Source organism: Aulonocara sp. 'chitande type north' Nkhata Bay, linkage group LG19, assembly GCF_057382095.1.
Source record: "Aulonocara sp. 'chitande type north' Nkhata Bay isolate Kocher_YH1m ecotype deep benthic linkage group LG19, A_spYH_male_GT1.1, whole genome shotgun sequence".
Lineage (NCBI taxonomy): Eukaryota > Metazoa > Chordata > Actinopteri > Cichliformes > Cichlidae > Aulonocara > Aulonocara sp. 'chitande type north' Nkhata Bay.
In genome coordinates this window covers 29,889,887-29,911,714 of record NC_141362.1, presented here as the reverse complement: position 1 = coordinate 29,911,714, position 21,828 = coordinate 29,889,887, and positions in this window count along the sequence as shown.

Sequence of the window (21,828 nt, the reverse complement as noted above, 5' to 3'; positions counted from 1 at the left end):
GTGTTGCGCAGGCTTACTCGACATAGTAAATAGAATTGATCCTTCAAACTTTCTTCACTTTAATAAAGTATGCATTGCTCATTGTGTTGTACAGTAAAGCAGGTGTAAAACAACAGTGATTAATGCTTTATTTTGATGCATTGGTTCTTTTGTCACTTATGTTTTATGTCTGATTAAGCTGTGATTTCCTCAGGGATGATCCACACAAGCGAATCATCCTTTTAGAGATGTGGAAATCCCAACAAATTTGCTGAAAATGATACCCCGTAAGTGAATTAAGACAACTTTAGAGCAGTGCCCACCTACTTCACAGCAAATTGAATTAACAGTAGGCGAATGCTGATTTTAACCAAGTGATGTAATTACAACTACAGGTTGGGTGCTAACGCAATTATCAAGCTGAGTGAATATTCCCAGATCCGATTACGATGGTGAACTTCAACCCCCTTCAGACTGAATAAGACATAATTTATCTATAAAGAGCAGTGCTGCACCTCCATTTGTCTTTGGCTTGTCTTTCATAGGACGACTGATACTTTTTTTTCTTTAAATGTAATCTTACTCCTAAGTTGCAATTAATCTAATAAATTATTTTGATTTTTCAGATAGTTCCAACACAGCTGCATGGAGCAGATTTTGGAAATATTTGACTCATTGCTAAGAAGAGCCAAATATAGGAAAAAGGCATAGCAGGGAAATCAAAGGAACTGTTTAATATTTGCAATTTACTTCCCCTACCTCAGGGGCGGAGCGTGGGGGTGGCTTACGGGGCTTAAGCCCGGGTTGTTTTGTCAGAAGCCCGGGGTATTTTGGAGTGTAATTTTTTCATAGTTAGATGTCTGGCTGACAACTGTATAAAACAAAAAGTACACACAATATTCGAAGCACATAGTGCACACTGTGGGAATTTACGACTGTGCGTGAATCCCCCCCTGATATTGGTATGATCCAAGCTCAGGCACTAAGCGACTGAGCGAGGGGGCGGGGGGAGCTGCTGCCCGTGAGTGCGCTGTTGGAGAGACGGAGCCAGCCATACTAAGGAGAGCTTAAGTTTGAGCAGGTACCAAAGCAAATCATTCGTACCGTACAAATAATGTAAATATGACGGTGCATCACGAAAGATTGATATGAAACTGATCACTTGACCAATATTATTTTACTTGCTCTTCAAGTGAATCAACAAATGGCGAAATGAAAAGCCGAACAAATGCTATTTTTTTTAGAGAGTCTTAGCTTACGTGTGTTTATTTCATATTTTCAGTTCTTACCCTCCCCGACTAATTCGGTTTCAGTTATGTACTGAAATATAAGAATGGACATTCGAGGGTTCTTTCAAAGAAAAAACTCAGGTAAATGTTATTTTATATATTATGCTTTGTATGTTCAGTATATTTCTATGCAAAACAAGAGGGATTTCAGTACACAGCAGGATATTCACATTTGTAACCAGATATTTACATACACTTTAGGGAGAAAACATAAAACATTTTTACTGTACAACATCAATTTAGAGTAAACTTTTGTTTTAGATAAATATTGAAATATATTTTGAATTAGTTAAATGTCAGAATAAAGAGAGACAGAGCTGTCTATTTTTTATCACTTTCATTAAATTTAGGAGTACATGTACACTAAGTTTATTGTTAATTAATAAGAAAACTCCAGACGATTCCATTCTGAGCTGAAGAAGCTTCTGATAGGTTAGTAGAGTCCATGTGAGTAAATTGGTGGCACAGCTGTGGATGCATATAAGGCAAAACACAGAGCCTGTTTCTTTGACATGGGAACATCAAGAGATGTCAACCAAAACACCAGGAAAAGAACTGTGGAGCTCCATAAGTGTGGCTCAATTTGAATACAATTTGGTGCCATTTGCAATTAAAAAACACAGACAGTTTCTCTCTTTACTCTTAAAGTTAACAAATATGTTTTTATATTTATCAATCTAAAAAAATAAACATTTAGTCTGATTTGATGTTACAATTAAAAAAGTGTTTGTGTTTTGATCTGAAGAGTTTGTAAATATCTGGTTTCAACTGTATATTTGATGATTGTCAGCACAAAGAGGGAGAGAGAGGAGCAGAGAGGGATGGAGAATGAGGACAGAACAGATGAACAAGAGCAGGTGAGACACACATGTTAGTCAAATGGTTGCTTACTAAAAGTATCACTGTATCATAGGTCCTCATGTATCTCGTACCTAGTGTTTCTTTTTAGGTTTGTTATTTTTCAAATTCTATATTTATTAAGTTCTGCAGGCTTGTTTGCACAACAAGGCTAAATAATTATATAAACTTTTCTCAATCTAAATATTGTACTTTGGTAGAATTAAATAAATAAGTGTAGTGCAGGTCTATGATGATTTTTAGTGCTACTATCATCTAGTTCTGATTGTGGTTATGTCTTGGTTAAGTCCTCAGTAATCCTGCTTTTGAACTCTTGTAGTCCTGTTTTAATTCTGGATCAGTTCTGGGTCTGGTTGAATTGGGGTTTAGTCCCTGTGTCTTGATACAGCCCCGACTTCGTTCTGTCTTGCTGCTCAATTAAAAAACTAGTTTAAGGTGTCCTGCATGTGTGATATATATATTTCCCTATATGAAGTCATTCTTTTTTGAACAAAACTCAAAACAGAGCCTATTAATCTTTCAGTCATTTCTACACCCCCCCCCCCCCCCCTCCAAAAAAAAAAAAAATCCCACATGCATACTACCCTTTAGGGCTAAGCCCCGGGTGTTTCAAATGTCTGGCTCCTCCTCTGCCCTACCTACGAGAAGAGGTGACTAGACTTGTTTTCTGTGTTAAGGGGTAGGGATGGGGTGGGCTAGCTCCTTGGACACAGGTCATTATTATTGCCTTAGGTCAGGATTATAGAAAAGCTAACAACAAGATATGCAGTGGGGTGAAGATGTACATGGAGCAAGGTTGAGCACGGATTGACTCCTTAATGTAATTACACCTACTCAGGGGAGAGGAGGAGACAGAAGTGGGCTGCGGATTTGGGAGAGTGATGTGACAGCCTCACAATAGAGAGCAAAGGAGTGTCAGCAGACTTGTCTTCCAGGGTGAGGGTCGGCGTCGTGGCCTTAGGCCACACACAAGTGATTAAAATATCCTGGCCCTAGGGCCTGGAAACGGCACAAACAAATGCACAGCGCAGGACCTGAAATTTGAATAATGGGACATGAGTGCAGTGCATACAACCCATTGTTATCTCGGTGCTCTGCCTTCAAGCTTATCCAAAGGACTGACTTGCATACAAATTCCTGAGCTTGAATTTGTGTGCACAAAATTTAAGATAAATTGTGCAAGTGTGTGACTGATACCTAATGTTTAGCAAGAATTTTTGCAAAGGACATTATTTGCGTCAGGTGTTATTTCCTGTGCAGATGATTTAGCTTTTGCTGCCTGACATGCAGTCGCAGAATGGATTGCCCACTCTGGGGTTGGCACTCCCTCACACACTGAGAGAGAAAAAGCAGGAAAGAAAGGCCGTTTGATGAAAGGACAGAACCCAGCCCCCCACTTGCACTCCTTTCCTCCCTCCTTCTTTTCCTTGCCCCGTGGAGCTAATCTGACAAAGAGGAGCCAGCATCAGCCAATTTACACTAGCAGCAGCTTTTCTTGTGCTGCGCCGTCTTTCAGTAGCCTTGCCTGTGTCTCTACCTCCAAACACCTCTCCCCACCCCCTTCTTTGTGTATACACTTGTTTACAGTGTTTGTGTGTGCACAGTTATTGCTGTGCATGCAGTGGTGGAATAATGTCATGTACAGTAACATGAAAGACGGTCCAAGCCCTGGGGCTGGCAACACCTGCTTCATACCAGCTAAGGTATTGCCACCTTCACTAGTGTGCCCCCAGTTATTGTGCAGTCTGTCTCTGGTACACACATAGCGTAGGTTTCCATTATGTTCTTGAATGTGCCTCTGAACAAAGAAAACAGATTAAGAGTCGTCCATGATTGAGCTCCACCCTCCCACCTTCCCACCATTTTGCTCAGCCTCACTCTGGTGTCAAATGATCATCCCTTTTGGATGCCTGTGCATATCAGTACCTCAAGAAAGATGAAAAGTGGACAACACATCTTTTAGTTATCAAGAGGACGTTTATACAGTAAAGAAAATCTGCATGTCTTGTCCACATGGCAGATGAACATAATGCGTTCTCAGTGTAAACAGTAATTACTTAAACACGAGCTATTGTTGTACTGTTTATAGTGGCTTTAGGCATGCTGGTAAGAGATCCCTGATTCTGCTTTGTGTTGTTATGTCTCAAATAAATCCTTCAGATACAGTGACTCTCTCTCAGTTTAAAGCAAATGCAAGCATCATGGTCCATCAATTTTTCTCCACCAGGCTTGCCCATACCAATTAAATCAAAGTTCATCTCAGCCAGACATTAATTATTTAATGAATGGCATCTGGGCCTGGTGTGGCAGTGTATGCATCTGCGCTCAAACGGGAAAGAAAGATAAACTGGTATAGTCTTTTTTAGTTCCTCCCTCTCCTTAGTATTTCTAAGTAATATGACTTCCTCTCTAACAAGGCTATATCAGCTTTGTTATCTGTGATATTAGTTGTATTAGAAGGTTTTGGATAAATTTCACAGCCAACAGTGGTTAAATGCTGAATTGTTGTTAATGTATGCCATTTTTTCCCTTGTACCAGTGACAAATGTAAGCTGTTGGGTGTCAGTGGTGAGGTGTTTTGGATATAATAATATTGCAATTAAGAATCAGAATGCTCTGTTCCTCTGAATTTTTTTTGCCTAGTTTCTCATAAGATGCTGGTCAAAGGTGAAGGAGACCAGACTCATCCTCATTTACACAATGATGCATCAGCACTTTGTCTGTGCCGGGTCAATAGAAGTCTCCCAGCATCCAGTGCAGCCTGTCAGAGTCAATAGACTGACTGACATGACATGTCCTGCACCACTGATTGAATTAGTGGCCATTTGTCTGCCATGATTGTCTTTCTGTCATATCATTGTTAATCTTGTAGTGGGTGTGGTCTATTGTAGCTTCGTGAGATTTGACAAAGCAGAGATGAACACATTGGGTTTTTCTTAGTCATATGGATGCCACATATTACTGTTAAACTTAGTTAAGTTCCTCGGTATCTTCATTACTTGAACAAATTACTTGAGAAACTTATATCTGTCTACTGTAAACATCTGACTTTTCGTTGAGCAGAAATAAGAAAAAAAGGACACCCACAAACCTCAAAATATCATATTTATAGAATAGAATAGCCCTTTGTTGGTCTGAGTAGAGTCTGTGTGAGTGGCCTGGGTGATGAGGGTTACTCAGACCATATGAGTTATTAATTAAAAGCAATGCTCACTAGAGACAAGTTCGGTTTTTATTTTTCTGCAGGATCTTATTCCTCTGTATGCTCTTAACTTTTATCTGTTATTCTTATTATTGTGTATATTTCCAGTTTTTGTGTTTTTATTTGTTGTACAGTGTCCTTGGGTGCTTTGAAAGGCGCTATTTTAAACAAAATGTATTATTATTATTATTCAAAATGCATTAGCTGTAAAGTTAGACTTCTGTAACAATGGTGGCATCAAGACGCAGGTGCATGTCCTTGTAAAGCCTTCGTCATAATGATAGGCAAATGTGCTGCTTTACACTATACTCGCCTCACTGCTGAAGAGGTCTTGCAGCTCTGCAGCAAGGTGGGCTCGGCAGTACGCATGCTGCAGTGTGTGTATATATATATATATATATATATATATATATATATCACTTTACATCTTCAGTATATATGTAAGAGATATGTTCATGTGTTCTAGCTGCTGCACCACACTTTTCAGTGAATTAATTGCCACCAGTGTGCATTACTATGCTGAAAGAGTGTGTGTAAATAAATAGTCACCGATTGTGTCAGCTGGAAGGAATGCTCCTCCAGTAGCTGACATTTACAGTATAATGGGTGTTGGCCTGAGATCAGCAAGAATATTGAATATTTTATGGGGTTTTTTTTAGTATATAAGCTGATATAAAATTGTTGTCCATAAACAAGTTGTTTCTAAAATGTATTTATATTTTCAAACCAAATATATTTGAATAGCTCCAAATACCTCTTGTTGAGAATTTAAATTCACATTACTGCCAGCAGCCAGTGTTGCCTTTGTCCTCTCATAGTCCTGACATTATGCTCCAATAGTGAGACAAACCATAGAATTGTTAATAATTCAGACTTAGTGGAATATGCATGCCTATTCTCTCGCAGACTGCTTAAGATGCACAGACTGGGTCTCTTCAAATATTGATTTTCTCTCTCACTCCAATAGTGTTTTTATGCAGAGAACCTGTGATTTAGCCTTTCCTGTGACATGCGAAACAAAGGAGTCAGGCTGTAAGTCTGTTTGCTCTCTAGATTTCCTCCGGTTTCTTTCTGGATTCAAATGTGTACATAAAACTGTAATTTTGTAGCAATCGCTGTAACATAAAAAAATTAAATGGAAGAAAGAGATTTAGTGGTTCTCTAATCTAATCACAGTGAATGCCTTTTAATGTAAATTTCCTTTTGACAGCCCAGAGCCAAACGCAGACACTGGCACAACTTTAGAAGAACTCCATGATGGCAGTAACTCATCTGCTGCAGTTTTCAAATCCCCATAGCTCACCTTGCTCCTGTGATCTGTACCCAGACTGGCACGTATTATTTAACAGGGAGATGAATGGCCGATCGGGTGTTGCTCGTGCGTCATGGCGTAAGTCGTGATAAATAACGCGAGATGGCTGACAGGCGACCGGACAGTTAAGAGTAGAGATATCAACATCAACACAGGCCCAACCAACCGCAGTGTAATTTTGCAAGTCGTTAAATCACTGCCAGAGAAATATGAGTCCAAGGTTATTGGGCGCTGCGTGAGTGATGGAGGCTTGGAGTGGTTCACAAGGCTCAAGTTGCTGCGGAAATGAGATTTAACACTGTGTCATCTCATAGACCTTAGCTAAGCAGAGGAGGGGAAAAATCAGAGTGGAAGTGAATTTTATTTGTTGGTGTAATGCTGGAGATGTTTAGTGCATTATACTGTTGAAATGGACTGAAACTTTATCTGAAATTAATCGACACAGTGATGCTTCACCAGCGCTCTCTTTCCTACCACTGGGCTTTTCTCTGTTTTTTTCTTTTTAATTCACAAGGATGTTGTGTGTGTTTTCTGATGGACAGCATCTATCTACTACATAATGGAGGAGGAGAAAGGCAAGAAAGAGTGAGGTGATAGGGGTTGAAGATTTGAGGCGGGGGGAAGGAGGTAGAATACACTATCCAATTTGTGGTGGACCAGATGCTGTACCCTCAAGCGAAGTATTTTACTCCAAACGCTACCTGTAAAACTCCATCTGTTGAAATGGGCTCTGGAATATGTCAGCACTAGCTGAAGGCTCTCTTGAAGCACTCAAGCTGGCTCTTTGGCTCTGAGGATCATGTGTTGTCAGCGCTACCCCATGGGTAGAGAAAGAGAGAGGGAGGGAGAGAGAGTGAGAGACAGAGATGCTGTCTAGCTGTCTGGCAGCAAGGTTGTTGCAGCCAAAGCCTGTAGTAGTGGGGCAGAGGGGGATTCTATCATCAGTGAAACCAATGTTGTTGAATGTCAATTTGGTTGAGGAGACTGGAATCTCCTTTTTATTCTGAATGTCACGAAGTGTGCCATATGCATACAGCTGCAACATTTGCTCACTTGGATAAAAATAATGGCCGGCAAGCTTCTACACATGCTTGTCACCAGGTGTTTACTTCTCTGATGTCAGAGGAAAGCAAAGCCAATAGCTTTGAGTGTGAGTTTTACAGGGCAACACTGTTTATGTACCTACACGTCAGTATGTATTAAAATGAGCCTATAGGTTTGTACTTATTTGCAGTTCTTTCAAACACGCATGTTCCCTGTGCTTATATGCTTACAATAATTCAGAGAGCACAAGCCCCACAGCGTGCTCAAAGGAACCCCGAGGCACAGTCTCATATTGTATAAGGATATGAGTGGTTGTAAACCATGCAGTAAATGGAAGTACAGTAAATCCCTGCTTGCAACAATAATCCACAGCAGATACTTTTTGTACCTATGCACTGTCCTGGAAGAACAGTTTCCCTTGGGGTGGTATTTGTTTGTTTCTTCTCTATGTCTGAGTCTGAAACAGGAAGCAGAGTTTCAATATCTGATTAACTGCTATTAAATAAAATTGCCTTTCCGTTAGGGTGGAGCGTCATTCAGCTCTTAATACTGCCGGTTCAGACTGCATAAAACCTTAAGGTGAGGCTGAAACCAGAAAGTTTTCTCTTTTTTCTCAGTAATTCCACATTCAGGAAGTGCTGCTGAATCAAACATACAAAACGCATTACCTCAGCACCGAGAGGCAGAGCATGCCTGCGCATTTCCACTTTAACTTTGCAGTTTCTAGTTTGAAAAGCTCATCTTTACACAGGGCTGGGTATGCAGTTTTACCCACTCCAACTTGTCTCCTCATATATGAGGCAAGAAAGAGTTGCATAGGTGGAGTAAATGCAGTTATAAACAGATATTCTGTCGCTGTAGTTGTGCTGCAGTTTGCTTTCACCTGCTGTGATCTGGGGCTAAAACTGTAGCGATAGCCAGAGAACTGTTTCCTGTCTCAGCGCGCACATTTATACCCCCACTAGGAGAGTGTGTCAAATAAGGTCAGTCGTTTTGATTAGACTCACACACAACATAATGCCTGTATTTTGCTTTCACTTTGTCATAGTAAAGATTTTGCTTTCCTACTATTTTAAAAATTTGTCATAGAGCTAATTTTACACCAACAGCGGCGCGTGCCTGTGTGTGTGTAAATAATCAATCCCCATAGCAGTAATCAATGGAGGGAGAAGTATGCAGTAATTTTGTTAATTAAAAGCTGGGGGGCATCAGACATGACTGGGTGTTGGAACTCCATTTTAGAGGTGGCATAATTAGGTGCCATACTTTGTAAAATGGCTGATAGGGATTCCCCGTCTGGGCAAGAGAGCTCTGAATATTCATCAGGAATTGTTAAATGTAGTTTGTAGACTTATTACCACTTCAGGAGATTTACCCTTGCTCTTTAGTCATTCTTCCAAAGATGCATTAGGAGAAAGCAATTGTATAAACTGCAGTGTTTAAGTGCAGGTTATGGCTGTTAGAGCTGTTCAGGCTAACCATAGTGTGTGTGCAGTTAACGCCTGCAAGACGACAAACAAGGCAACATCATAGATGCTCAAGCTTTGTGGCAACTGTCCTGGAAAGAAAAAAAACACCAATTAGCAGTAATATGTTGAGACTAAGTGAGCTTGGAGTGAAAGCCCAAATCAAATAGGAACACGAGGGATGAATTCTCTCTAATTTGAAGCCATTTTGATGGGAAACCTGAGCATGATGGAGCATATGGCAGACAATTCAGCCGTGTTTTGATAGTGTTCATAAACGGGGACCATCACCATGCCTCATTTCAATCCAAGTGCACTTTGCTAGAGATAAATGCAGCATCGGAACATGAGGGGGTGTAAATTGGTGCGTAATTGCATTTCCCAGAGAAAAACCTGCACGCACATCTTGTCCCATAGGTATTTGCAGTGTAACACCTACAAATATGTGCAAGTTATTTGCATTTGAGCAAATTCATGCAAATGTCTGTTAATCTTTCTCACCTCTTAAGGTTAGTTTAATTCTAAGGAACAAAATTAAATCTTTAAAATACTTTGCTCAGATATTATGGAGGTTGTGTTGACTGAACGTGATTTCTGCCCTTAATAGACTTTCCCACCGACCACAGAAATAGCAGTTTGATTTCAGGAGGTTCCCATGTTGTTTCTATACATAGACTGCTTGAACTTTCTTATGCAAGCTGTCTTGTAATTTCTTGAAGAAGTCTTCAGGAGTAGTTCTCTTTCTTTAAAGAAATTCAAAGCTCTTCTTTGGATGTTGGCAGCCTTTTGTTCCATCCTGTCAAGATGATCCCACACTGCTTCAGTAACGTTGAGTTCCACACTCTGGGGAGGCCAATCCATGACTGATAGTTTCATTGTGTGTTCTTCTATCCAGGTAGGCTTTTATTGCATTGGCAGTGTGTTTGGGGTCATTGTCACGTCTGATTGTGATGTGCTGTCCAGTTGATACTGCATGGTGAATCAAACTCTGACAGTACTTTTCTGCGCTGATGCCCAACACCACCGGCTGAGCCTCCACTGTGTTATACTGATGGCAGACACCCCGGGACAGCATGTTGACCATCCCTGACATATTGTATTTATATCTATATATGACCTTTATAACAACAAGCATATACATGATCAAAGCATGTTGCTATCTACAGGAGGAGCAGAGAGCCGCAGGGCATGCTGCGACTCCACATGTAGTCGTCAGTCCGTATCAAATGTACATAAAGCATGATTAGTTGTTTCCTTTGTCCGACCATAGGATAGCAGGTGATTAGATCCAAAGTCTGCAAAACTTTGTTAAAAAAATAAAGCTGACTTATATTTTCAAAATAAATCCCATGATTTTAATTTTAATTGCTCTGCTCCTGCAAATTTCTTGTTTGTTTTTCTGTGCCGAGTTGTTTTTGCTGAGACAGCTGGACCACGAGTCTTATCTCCATGTCCTCACTTCCCCTGCAGCGAACTGCTTGTATCATGTCCACTCTTATCAAATCTCTCTCGCGGCAGGCACTTAGGATACTTGCAGGTTGATGCTGGGCTCAACCTGCCTCTTTAATTGAAAGGGAAGCGTTACGCACAAAGATACAGTACGAGTACAATGTTTTAATTAAATGACCTGCTTCAGAGGAGGGAGGCTCAGGGAGTAAGAGGTGGACCATGAGGTGAGAGACATCTGCCCTCACACGCACAAAGACAGATGGACACCTTCATGGGGTCCTTTAATGCTAATGAATATGAAGATGAGAATGTTTTAGTTGTGACCAAAGTATGAAAGTATTATATGCACAGTTCAACATAAATGCACAATAAACCTTTAAGCAATAAATTGCACAAAAATTCCAGATTTTGCAAAAATGCTATTTGATATCTTCTTTTCTTGTCATGCTTGAAATTGTCATAAGGGTCAAAAATGTGAATTTTCTGGTAGTTATTTGATGGTTCTGGCTTTCCAGGGTTAAGTGATTCTTGTTGGTTACCGTGAGCCTAATCTGCCTCAGAGGAATAGTTTTATGGTATCGGATTAAAACATGGTGATGGCTGCGCCTCACAGGAATTTGGAAGGCTTCCATCTTTCAATTTTAACAACTCATACAAATAACTTTGATTTTAGAAGAAAGGTTTAACGAGTCTTAAATGATTTGGCTTAACCCCCCTACTTATTTTCATTTCAGTCAGATGTTATGCACGCGGTGTCCTTTTCCATTCAGAATAATCTTCTTGTGAGGAAATAGGACAATAATGGTGATAATCGTGTTTTTCCCAGTTTTAATGTAAAACATATATGTTTCTATTACCTTATTTCTAATTCATGAGATCTTCAGATGAATAATAGATGATGTCCTTTGAGACCAGTGCCCTTGTGCCTGCACTCATTATTAAGAGAATTCCAGATCATATCAGGCGGCACGTTTACTTTGATGTCCTTCTGGAAAGTCCTTTTTGAAACTGACCACTGATACATCATGCTGCCTTGGTATTGCACATAACATACATCATCATGTATGATGGTGTGTATTTTTTTAACACGTTTTCTATACTTTTTGTTGCTGCTCACTCCTGAATTTGCCTTTAAGAAGGGGAGAGCAGGAACTACATTTACCCCAAAGCAAGAATTAATTTAGGGGTTCTCTCAGTGCGCCGAAGCACGATCTTGAGAAACATTTCACTAGTTCAACATGGAAATTGCTAAGGAAACAATTACTCTTAGCCTGAATGAAATGTGTGATTATCTTGTTTGTTAATGTTTGAATGATATACTCTACATTACGTTCTGCAGTGTTTAAAATGGCAGTAATTAAACATTTCGCTGCCACATTTCAATTATTTCCACTTGTGGGCAGGAACGGCCCTGAGCAAACTGGAGGCCGTGTCCTTTGCATCTTGGGTATGAGATCCTGTATAATTGAGATAATTATCTCCCTCAGCAACAGGGTTTTTTTTTCTAAAAAAGAATTACCATATAACATTGCTAATTTTAATTAGAGACCTAATGCAACTCAAATAATTATAGGAAGAGAGGAGAGAGAAGAAGGGGGATATCTTGAATCATTCACCCTGATTTAGAGGATGAAGAGGGGAGGAGATGGTTTATATAATGGTTTATATATAAAATGTTAGGGTCAGGTCTGTTGTGACGAATTGATTCTGCTGAAATGATGTTTAGATGCTTAGCAGGTGAAATAAGTTGGCGAGCGATCAGCCATGTGATGATTATCTCGAATTTATTTAATTAAAAAATTTATTGTCTTTTGCGATGAAACTGTGCAATTTGAAAAATTGGTACACTGAGTTTTTCATCTTCTACACACACACAGAACCTCTCACGTGGCCAAAAAGGTCAAGGAATTAATCTAACCGTAAACCATAGTAAATTACAAAGACCAGTTTTACAGAATAATCCATATTAATACCACTGCAAGGGAGCCAGGCTGTAAATACAGAGACTAGATGTTGTGATGCATGGCTGCTAAAGACTGTGGTGGAAATAATCTCTTACTGGTGTCTCTTAGTGAAGGGATTAAATTCAGTTTCTCGGGGTCAAGTTCTCATTTCATCATCTCTTCTTTCACTTGATTGCAGCTGATTTGTTGGCTTTGCTAGCCTCTTTTGTGACACGTCATGTGAAGTTCTTCCTTCTTGTTTTCCCTTCTTCAAGTGCTCGAGGCAATAACGACAACAGGAGTAAGCTGAAAATAGTGGATGCTTTCACCCCGAGGAAAGAAAAAAAAAAGTGTCAGCCTCAGAGGGATACTGATTTTACATGTCACCCTCTTTCAACACGCTTGGCATATTTTCTAAAGATTTTACAATAAAAAGTACTCATTACTGTTTTTCGGAGATCAAAAGCGTTTCAGAGAACTGTTGTAACCCAGTCACTCATCACTGACGGACCTGATCTTCAGTGAGTTTTGAGTTGTGTAGGAGAGACGCTCCCAAAGGTGTTAGTTCCAGCGCTCGGTGTACAATATCAGTTCACCCCTTAATGAAGCAGCTGTAATCACACTTATACAGAAATGTCGTCTCTCGTTAGCAATGCAGTTGGAGAGATGCTCTGCAACTCTTTGATGTTGTCAAAGAATCTCACCACTGCGTTATGAACAAAGGCAGCCTTCCTCTAAGATAAGGGGAGGAGTATGCCTCCCTCTGTTATGCCAAAGATGTCAGGAAACTGTGTGAGTTAGGAAACCCTTTGTTTTGATTCTGAAACAAATTACATACACACACACAAAACCCCCCTTGACTATTAATGCTATTTTTTCTAGTGTTTGCTCTCTCCAATAAACTAGTCAACTGTGTGGCTTGTCTACCTTCCTGTTGCCCAGTTGATGCTAGTGAAGGCTCTAGCCCCACTGGAATAAGCTGTAAATGGATGATAAAAGGATGGATTAAAAAGGCAGTTGCCCACAGATCTCTAAAGCACTTGTATGGCAAGATGTTGATGTTTCTGAACCTGTTTGAGACATCAGAGACTACCTGGCATTTGATAAGGCTCCACTCTTCGGCTGCATTTGAGACGGGATCTTGTGTTTTCCACACTTTGGCTGTCACTGCCAAGGCTGCTGTCTGTAGATAACACTAAGGGAAGAGTCACCAACCAAATGCTACAGAGTAATGGGAGGAAAACAGGAGAAGGAAAGCAACGTGATTGCACAGGAGTATGGGAAAAAGCGAGGGAGTTACATTTTTTTTCTTCACTCATTTGATTGTCTCGAGGGGTTTTGGTCACACATGGGAACCTCCTACATTGATGCTGATTAAAAGGCACCACCACTCTCCTGCCTTCAGCAGAATGACTGCAGGGAAAAATACCAAACAGAGTGCCTTTTCTAATTGTTTGCATACCTGTAGGGCAGTGGAACTTACTCAGCTTGCCATGCACTGTTTACTATGCATGAAAAAAAAAACAATTAAAATAGGTAAAAATCTGTTAAATAGATCTCAGCATTGAAGATTGGCATGCAGCCTACTGTGCCTACTGCAAGTGATGGGAAGCTTTTATAAAGGTCTTAGTTAATGTTTGGAAAGGAGGGAAGAATTTTCAAGTCTATCTTAAAGTCTATATGATTTTGGTGTATGCATTAATTCAGCTTCCCAGATTTACATTCACCTTGCCAATCAGAGTCATGCCTGGATTTGTAATGGGGGGTTCTGAACAGCCATGAACCAGGGGCACAGAGGGGGACCAGGATATGGACTCGCAATTAAATTCTTTTGCATTATCATTTGTATGTGAAAAATGATAATGCAAAAGAATTTAATCACAATCTTGTTTTGGTTAATTCCTTTGCAAAGTGGAAAAAAGTATTTAGGCTTTTTCTTAAAAGTAAAAGTTTTAATCCTACTTAACAGTGCACATGTTACATAATCAAGCTATAATTTAAATACTTGTAAGTCATTAAATATAATGATACTTTTCACTCGGTCGTAATTATTTATTTTTTAATGTGCATATCTCTTAAATTATGCAGTTTTTTAATTACTTATATATTGTTTGCTGCCTTGATCTATTGTAATACAATTCATCTACAGGTAAATTATTTAAAATGTTTGTTTTTTTAAATTAATCAAACCAAACCAAAGTGTAACAATAACAATTACTGCCAGCAACTTTAAAAGGAGAAAAACAAGGTTCACTGAAACATGAGTTGGGGCAATTGCGTATTACAATGAACTATTACAGAATGTCAGGTTTAAATAAGGAATGCCAAGTCCAAGTTTCTTCAAAGAATGAGTAATTTAATCCAGATCAATTAAATGTCATCCTGTCCAAGTCCAGGTTAAATATTTTCACACAGAGACCAGCAGGAACCAGCCATTAGTTCGGTTTAGTGTCAAGTACTAAATCTAACGCCTAGAAGTGTAAATTGTAAACTCTCTAAAATGAATAATAGACATAGATTAACTTCTCATCATTAGGATATTAAGCTCACAGTGACTATGCATTACAGGGTCTTAGATGCCTCGTGCTGATCTAAACCAAGGTAATGATTATCCTGGGCTATGACGGTCAAGGATCACTGCTTTCAGGCTAGATTGTCGTCCAGTGACCAAACGCATCAAGTGCACACTTTAGACCAGCATAATTATACCAGGAGGAAATCAACTCTCAGTTGAGGGAAATCAAGGTTTTAATTTAATTAAGCTATGACTGCACACAGATTGCAATGTGTAGGTCTTTAGGACTTTACAAGCTGCTGGCTCAGGCTTGGCAGCTCTCTAGAGGAAAATTAAACACTGACTGCTCTACTGTTAACATGGAGAGCTATGGACTGTGCCACATAGTTATAGCGTCACCATTCACCAGCATTACGGTGTTCAGTGACATAGAGGATTTGGAGTGAGATTTATGCAGAACTATATCCACTTTGTTAAATCTGCTTCTGACTCAAAATAGCTCCATTGACAGATGGTAAGCCTTAGACCTGCACTGAACAGAAACAATCCTTATATCCCAGTGGAGAAAAAAAAGTCTAAATTCAATCTTTTTGCACTCTCCCTCCTGCTGTGCTGCACTCAAGCAGAAATGCATTAAACACACATTCGCAAAAGCGCACACACAAAGCAAAGACCCATGTTAGTGTTTGTATTGATTGTTTCACACCCACTGATGTCTGTTATTTAGCAGTATAATTTAGAGCCTTGCTGATTGAAATATCAAAATTCCAACGATACCTTTGTATCAACATTTTTTATATCCTCGCCATCTGTTTAATAGCCGGAAAGACACATCTTACATGTATATGCTGAATTAATGATGGTAATAGCAGAAGGGAATTTTCAGTTGCTGCTATAACTGCAGCTTTCTGATGCTTAAGCAGAAGCAGAGTGAAGCTCTGGGTTTTACAGCTCTCAGGTGAAAAGCCGGCTATCGACAGAAAACAGGAGACTCTCCTGAATCCTGATTACAGCCACTTTGTGACACCTGGGGGACAGAGAAAGATGTCTTTTAAACCTGTCATAAATATTCACAGCAACTTAATTGTGCGTGCAGAAGTGATATAAAGACCCACCACTGTTGCACTTCTGGGAAATTGATGCCATAGAACAAAGTACTTTGGCACCTCGCACAGACTTGACTTGAGAAACTCACAGGAACAACACGTCTCAAATCGTCGTGCCATGAAAAATTCCCAATTTGCTGCTCGGGCTGTCACAAATTCTGGCCCACCATTGTGCCTCCGGCTTGCTTTTACTTCTTATGCAGTCAAGTTTCATAAGACTCCACCTCTCACTTCCTGGCAATTCCCTTCCATCAAGGGTAACTCCCCCATCCTTTTTATTGACTGTTTCGCTAATTGTAGCCTGCATAAACAAAGCGTGGAGGACTTGGCAGTATAAAATGCTCAGATAATTAGTGTTGCAGGGGGGGAAGACTGCATCTGTGGACATTGATCTGATGGTTTGCTGTATTGAATGGGTGAGGGAGGTACCCCTGTGACTGTGACAGGTAGCCTGTCTCATGGATCACAGGCCATCGTCAATACTTCTTCTCCTCTTCAGTGGTCTGGTGTGAAGCATTTCTTAGAATGACACAGGTGCCAATTGATTGTGGGTATTGCTGGGGAGGCATCTGCTGTTTATTCATTCAATTTCCATTCTTTTTTCTTTTGCTTAGCTTGCATCATGACTTCATTATTGAAACTCGAGCAGCTTTTTAGCCAAGACTGGAGAAACGCATCTATAAGCTGATCATCTACAGGAGTTTTGTTTTTGCACTGTTATTTTGTGTGGTGTGACATACACCAGCAGAATCTAAATGGCTATTTTCTCCTCTGCTAACATGTGTCTGCACCGTGCTGTATGATGGTGCAGCGGGAATAAAGATGGTGATAATGGGAGTGTTGGGGTGCAGCTGCACCATGCACAGGGGAGGTGACCTTGGCCATGGTGGCTACCACAGAGAGGAGCCAGCCATCTGTCTTGGGCCACGAGGAGGTGACCGAGCATCATTGTTTAGTCCAATGGAGTACACTGGGGTCACTGGGAGTGCTGACCTCCCGGGTGTGGAATAGAATAGGGTGTCTATGCTTTATCAACACTGAGTTTAACAAGAATACAGAGGGCGACTAAGTGTGCAGAATAAATTGTCTTTTTTATGCTCAAGCAAGCTGTTATTTGGGGAGACTGAGTATTTCCTCCTGTGACTACTATCTAATCAGATTCTTTTTTCATACCAGTGAAGTAGCCCTTATCCTAAGTATTCTGGCCCTAGAGCCCCTTAACAATTTGCAACAATTACTACAAGAACCAAGAGGAGATGCAATTTGGACATAGTTTGACCCCCAGCTAATTTCTAAACGGCATTTAATCTGTATTTTATAGAAAAAGTTCACCAAAAAAATGTTTTATATGTTCACTTCAGCACTCTTTTAGCACATAATGCTGGTAGAAAACCACAGTTGCACCTGCCTGTTGAAGATAAGTTGATACTTGTGGTGGTATTAACTTAGAGTGGTTAAAAATCTAAAAAGGCTGCTAGGAAACCGTTTAATAACAGCAAAACAATATTTTAAAAATGGGTGTGTACAACAAGAGCCCTACAAACCTACATTTTCTCTATATTCCTAATTCTTGCACCAATTGATGCTCTGGACTTTCACAACAAATTTAACTTTCTGCTTGTTAAGAAACAATGCAAATACTCACACACAATTATGTTGCCATAGTCAGCAAAAATCAAAACACAGGCAAACATGGCGGCAGGCTGGTAGTACTGTAAGTCAATCCAGTATCAAAAATTCTAATAGACATGCTGGTGTCTATTACAGTGTCCATTTCACACTTCGCCTCTCTAAAACGCGAAATGGATACCCATGCAGAAGTTGTATTACTGCATGCAGAAACTGCATTACCAGCAGGGGGCGATGATCTATCTAAAGGCACGCAGACTATTCCAGGGTCCTTGTCAGAATCGATTAAGCTAGGTGGCTAATATGTATATATATGTAAATGTGTTAATAATGTCGGTTTAAATGCTTTCCCATGATTATTTTCATGTTGGCTGGAAATAAAATACTTTTATATAAAATAAAATACCCCTTGTTATTAGTGCAGATTACTGCAACTTCTGCATGACAGGCGTGTCTGTTACACGCTTTGTTGTGATATCGGGTGTAGGCAGTGATTAAGATGCTAGTTGTGTTCAATACATTCCAATTTTATTTATATAGTGCCAAATCACAACAATAGTTGCCTCAAGGTGCTTTTTATTTTAAAGTAAAGACCCTGCAACCCCGCTGTGAGCAAGCATTTGGCGACAGTGAGAGGGAAGAACTCCCTTTTAACAGGAAGAGCCAGAGATGAATAAAAACAAATGATTTCATGCAAATGTATTTGTGTGGTCACACTTTGTCCAGTCTGCAAACTAGACAGAAAACAGAACAAACGTATCAATATTGTAAGCCTGTTGGAGAAAACTCAAGCTGCATAAAAGTGCTAATCTATAGAAGAGACTCATCACACCGAGCAGTCCATTACACTTACTTTCCAATGCTACTTCATAAACTAAAACTAAAATATAAATTACATAATGTTTTATCACATGAAGGAACAACATGTGAAACAATCTTGTAGTGATATTTAGCAAATACTTGGTGAAACTATGATATTAAATGTTAGTGGACTAAAAATATGACTTTTCAAGTGTAAATAGAACCAAAACCACAAAAAGCTAATATCAACATTTAATGTGAAGCACTAACACTCTTGTGATGACAGTGACTGACTGGTGTTTAGCAGACATAATACTTTAAAATCTTCCCCCATCATTTAGCTTGCCAGCCTTTGATAAATGGCACAAATACATCTGGATGATAGAAATGGCAAAGATTAGAAGGCAAAAGAAAGCCTCTGACAAAATGAAATTTTGACCTAATGGTAACACCACAGCAAGAGCTGGAGGATCACGAAATTGATCAGTTTAATTGTTCCTGTCTTACATAGCAAAACCTTCTTAAACATGATATAAAATGATATAATTCAGTCTAGACCAAACACCAGCCCAAAACACTGACAGTGGTATCCATAAAACCGTGCTCCTTTGTATCTAAAGGTATTACAGAAATGTTATTGCCCCTGTGCTCAAGTGTTTATGAAATCCTTGTAATGGGATGAGGTAATTTAATTTAATATCTATTTGAATGTCTGCATGGGTTTATATATTACAGCCCTATAATCAAAGTATCTATCAATGATATACTCTTGTAAATTTAGCTGTGTTTTTTAAATAAATCTGCATGGTTTCATAAAAATGTTGTACGTTTTGGACAATTACTTTGTCAATTTTCTGTCTTTTTGTGATCTGGGCACAGACTTAATGGAGTACCCATACCAGACAAAGGCCTTCTGATGAAGCAGTCAGCCTGACAGAGACGTGACAGACATGCAATCAAGGTGTTAAATGATAGGAAGGTCATAATGTCTGTCCTTTCAGTATAATCACAACCCCATAGCTCAAGTTTTACCCCACAGTTTCAATCACCCTCCCAGCTCCTTTCACATATGGCTTGACCCTCTCAGCTTGTTCCTCACATTCTCCACTCTAATGAGAAGTTTCACTTCTCACCTCATGCTCATTAGTCACCTTTCTAAAGTACTAACACCACTGCAGCAGGGTTTTATAAATTCATAGGGACACGACTACATAAATGAGTAGTTTAAAAAAAAAAAAAAAAAGCTGTCAAATGGAATCAGCTCCACCAGTGTGAATATGACCATACAACAGTTGTTAAGCTGTTGAAGAACTGGGTAGGTTTAGTTAAAAGAAATGTAGAAATGTGTTATTATGTGTGAATCACACTCTGCTTCAAAGGCTGAGCTTTCAACTTCATGGACTCCAGCTGGACTCGATTTCAAAGACAGAGCTCGCAAACAGCAAATGAGTGGGATCAGAGGTCGTGGTCAAGCTGTGGTCTGTTAAGAGGATAAAGTGACATAATAGAAGGAGCCTTATGAAAGTAACCATAAAGTGGGTTTACAGCTTTGCATAGTAAAACTGCCCCTTTCACATCTCTTTACTCTGCAGCATAATGCCACTAAATGCTACAATGCTAACACGCACCTACATGAGAACAGACGAGAGAGTGAACAGCCCTGCCTGGCTGGAGTGACTAAGCACGGCTCGTTCCCATCACATCCTCTGTTTTACAGGAAAACTTTCTAGTTAATTGGTTCTGTGGCTCTTTAACTCTGTACTCTTTATTGAGTTTGCAGTAATGTGGCCTTTCTTTGACCCAGAGCATAGATTTAATCAAAGGACAATTGACAATTTGACTTATTATATAAGTTAAAATGCTTTGAGGGACATCAAGGGCTGTTTATGAAAACTAAAGGAAGGAAACACGAGTAAGAGGCTTCTTTCTTCCAACCTACAGTCGACATTTTTAACTTCTAGAATTCAAATAAGTCTAGACATTATATTGCACATCCTAAATTGTTAAAGGAGAAAAGGATGTTCAAACAACCTTCCTGTATTGGTAGAAGACCTTTTTTTTCTGGGTGAAAAATGGATAAAAACAAACAAACAAACAGTTAAATTAGAGTGTGCTGCAGCTATGGTATAAAATCTATTGATTGATTTTTATTGCCAAGTACTGTATGTTTTCATTGTGGTTTAGCGCAGCTGGAATGTGTAGCCTTCCAGTTGTGTTGAGCTGCACTCGTTGAGCTGACATGTCTCTGAGGTAGTTAATTTCATGGTTGGCACAGTGCGCCATCCCGCTATTTATTGAGTGAGGGTTAAGCCCGTATAAATGCATAGGTTTCTTGAACAGCACATACCTTGACATTCATTCTGACTGCTCTGAGGCCATGTGTGAAATGGTGTGTGGTGAATCCCACTTCTGATTCTTTTAGTGTGGCTAGCACCCCTTTAGATTTCATAGGCTCCATTACTCTTCAGTCTGGACCATACTAAAGGACAAAATGTATGGTGGCTGCCAGCATTATGAGTACAGAGTGCCAGCGTATGAGGTGTTGTAGAAGTTTAGCCAAAACCCCCCCCCCCCAAAAAAACCATGTAAATCATAAAAATAACAAGTTTTTCTTTCATCAAAATCTCCACTGAAAATATAATTATGGTGCATTTAAAAGGGGGGTCCCCTACATTGTAACTGTGTGGTCTTGGTTGGACGGTTTTATATCTCGGTCTGAAATTTATGACTGCATGAAACACCACATTGCAATGCAAGGCAAGTGGTTGTAATACAACTACTTGTATTAAAGACATTTCAAAGTGTCTTGTCCATGACCCTCGCAGCCAGCTCACAGATGGAGATTCTTTCAAAACAAACTGTGTCCAGTGACCGTAATCTTGACTCTTGACCAGTGTCACTGAACTTGACAGAGTCCTGACCTGGTGGAAGATGGAATAAGGAAGAGATGAGGGTTGTGATGGCTCTGGCTTTTAGCCAGAGTGTTTCATATATGCACATGCTCCCGACACCGACAGAAAAAAAAAAAACAGAAAAGAAAAGCATATAAACAAAATGTCATCTTGAATACGACCATGTCAACCTCATACAAGCAATGTGCTTGCTCCTGTGTATTCAGATAAAAATAACATTTGAATGCGCTGGTGCCAAACGCTGGCAAACAGACAGCGAGAACAATATGAAACAGATGCCACCACAGATGGAGAATAAACAGACACATACATTTCCGTGACAA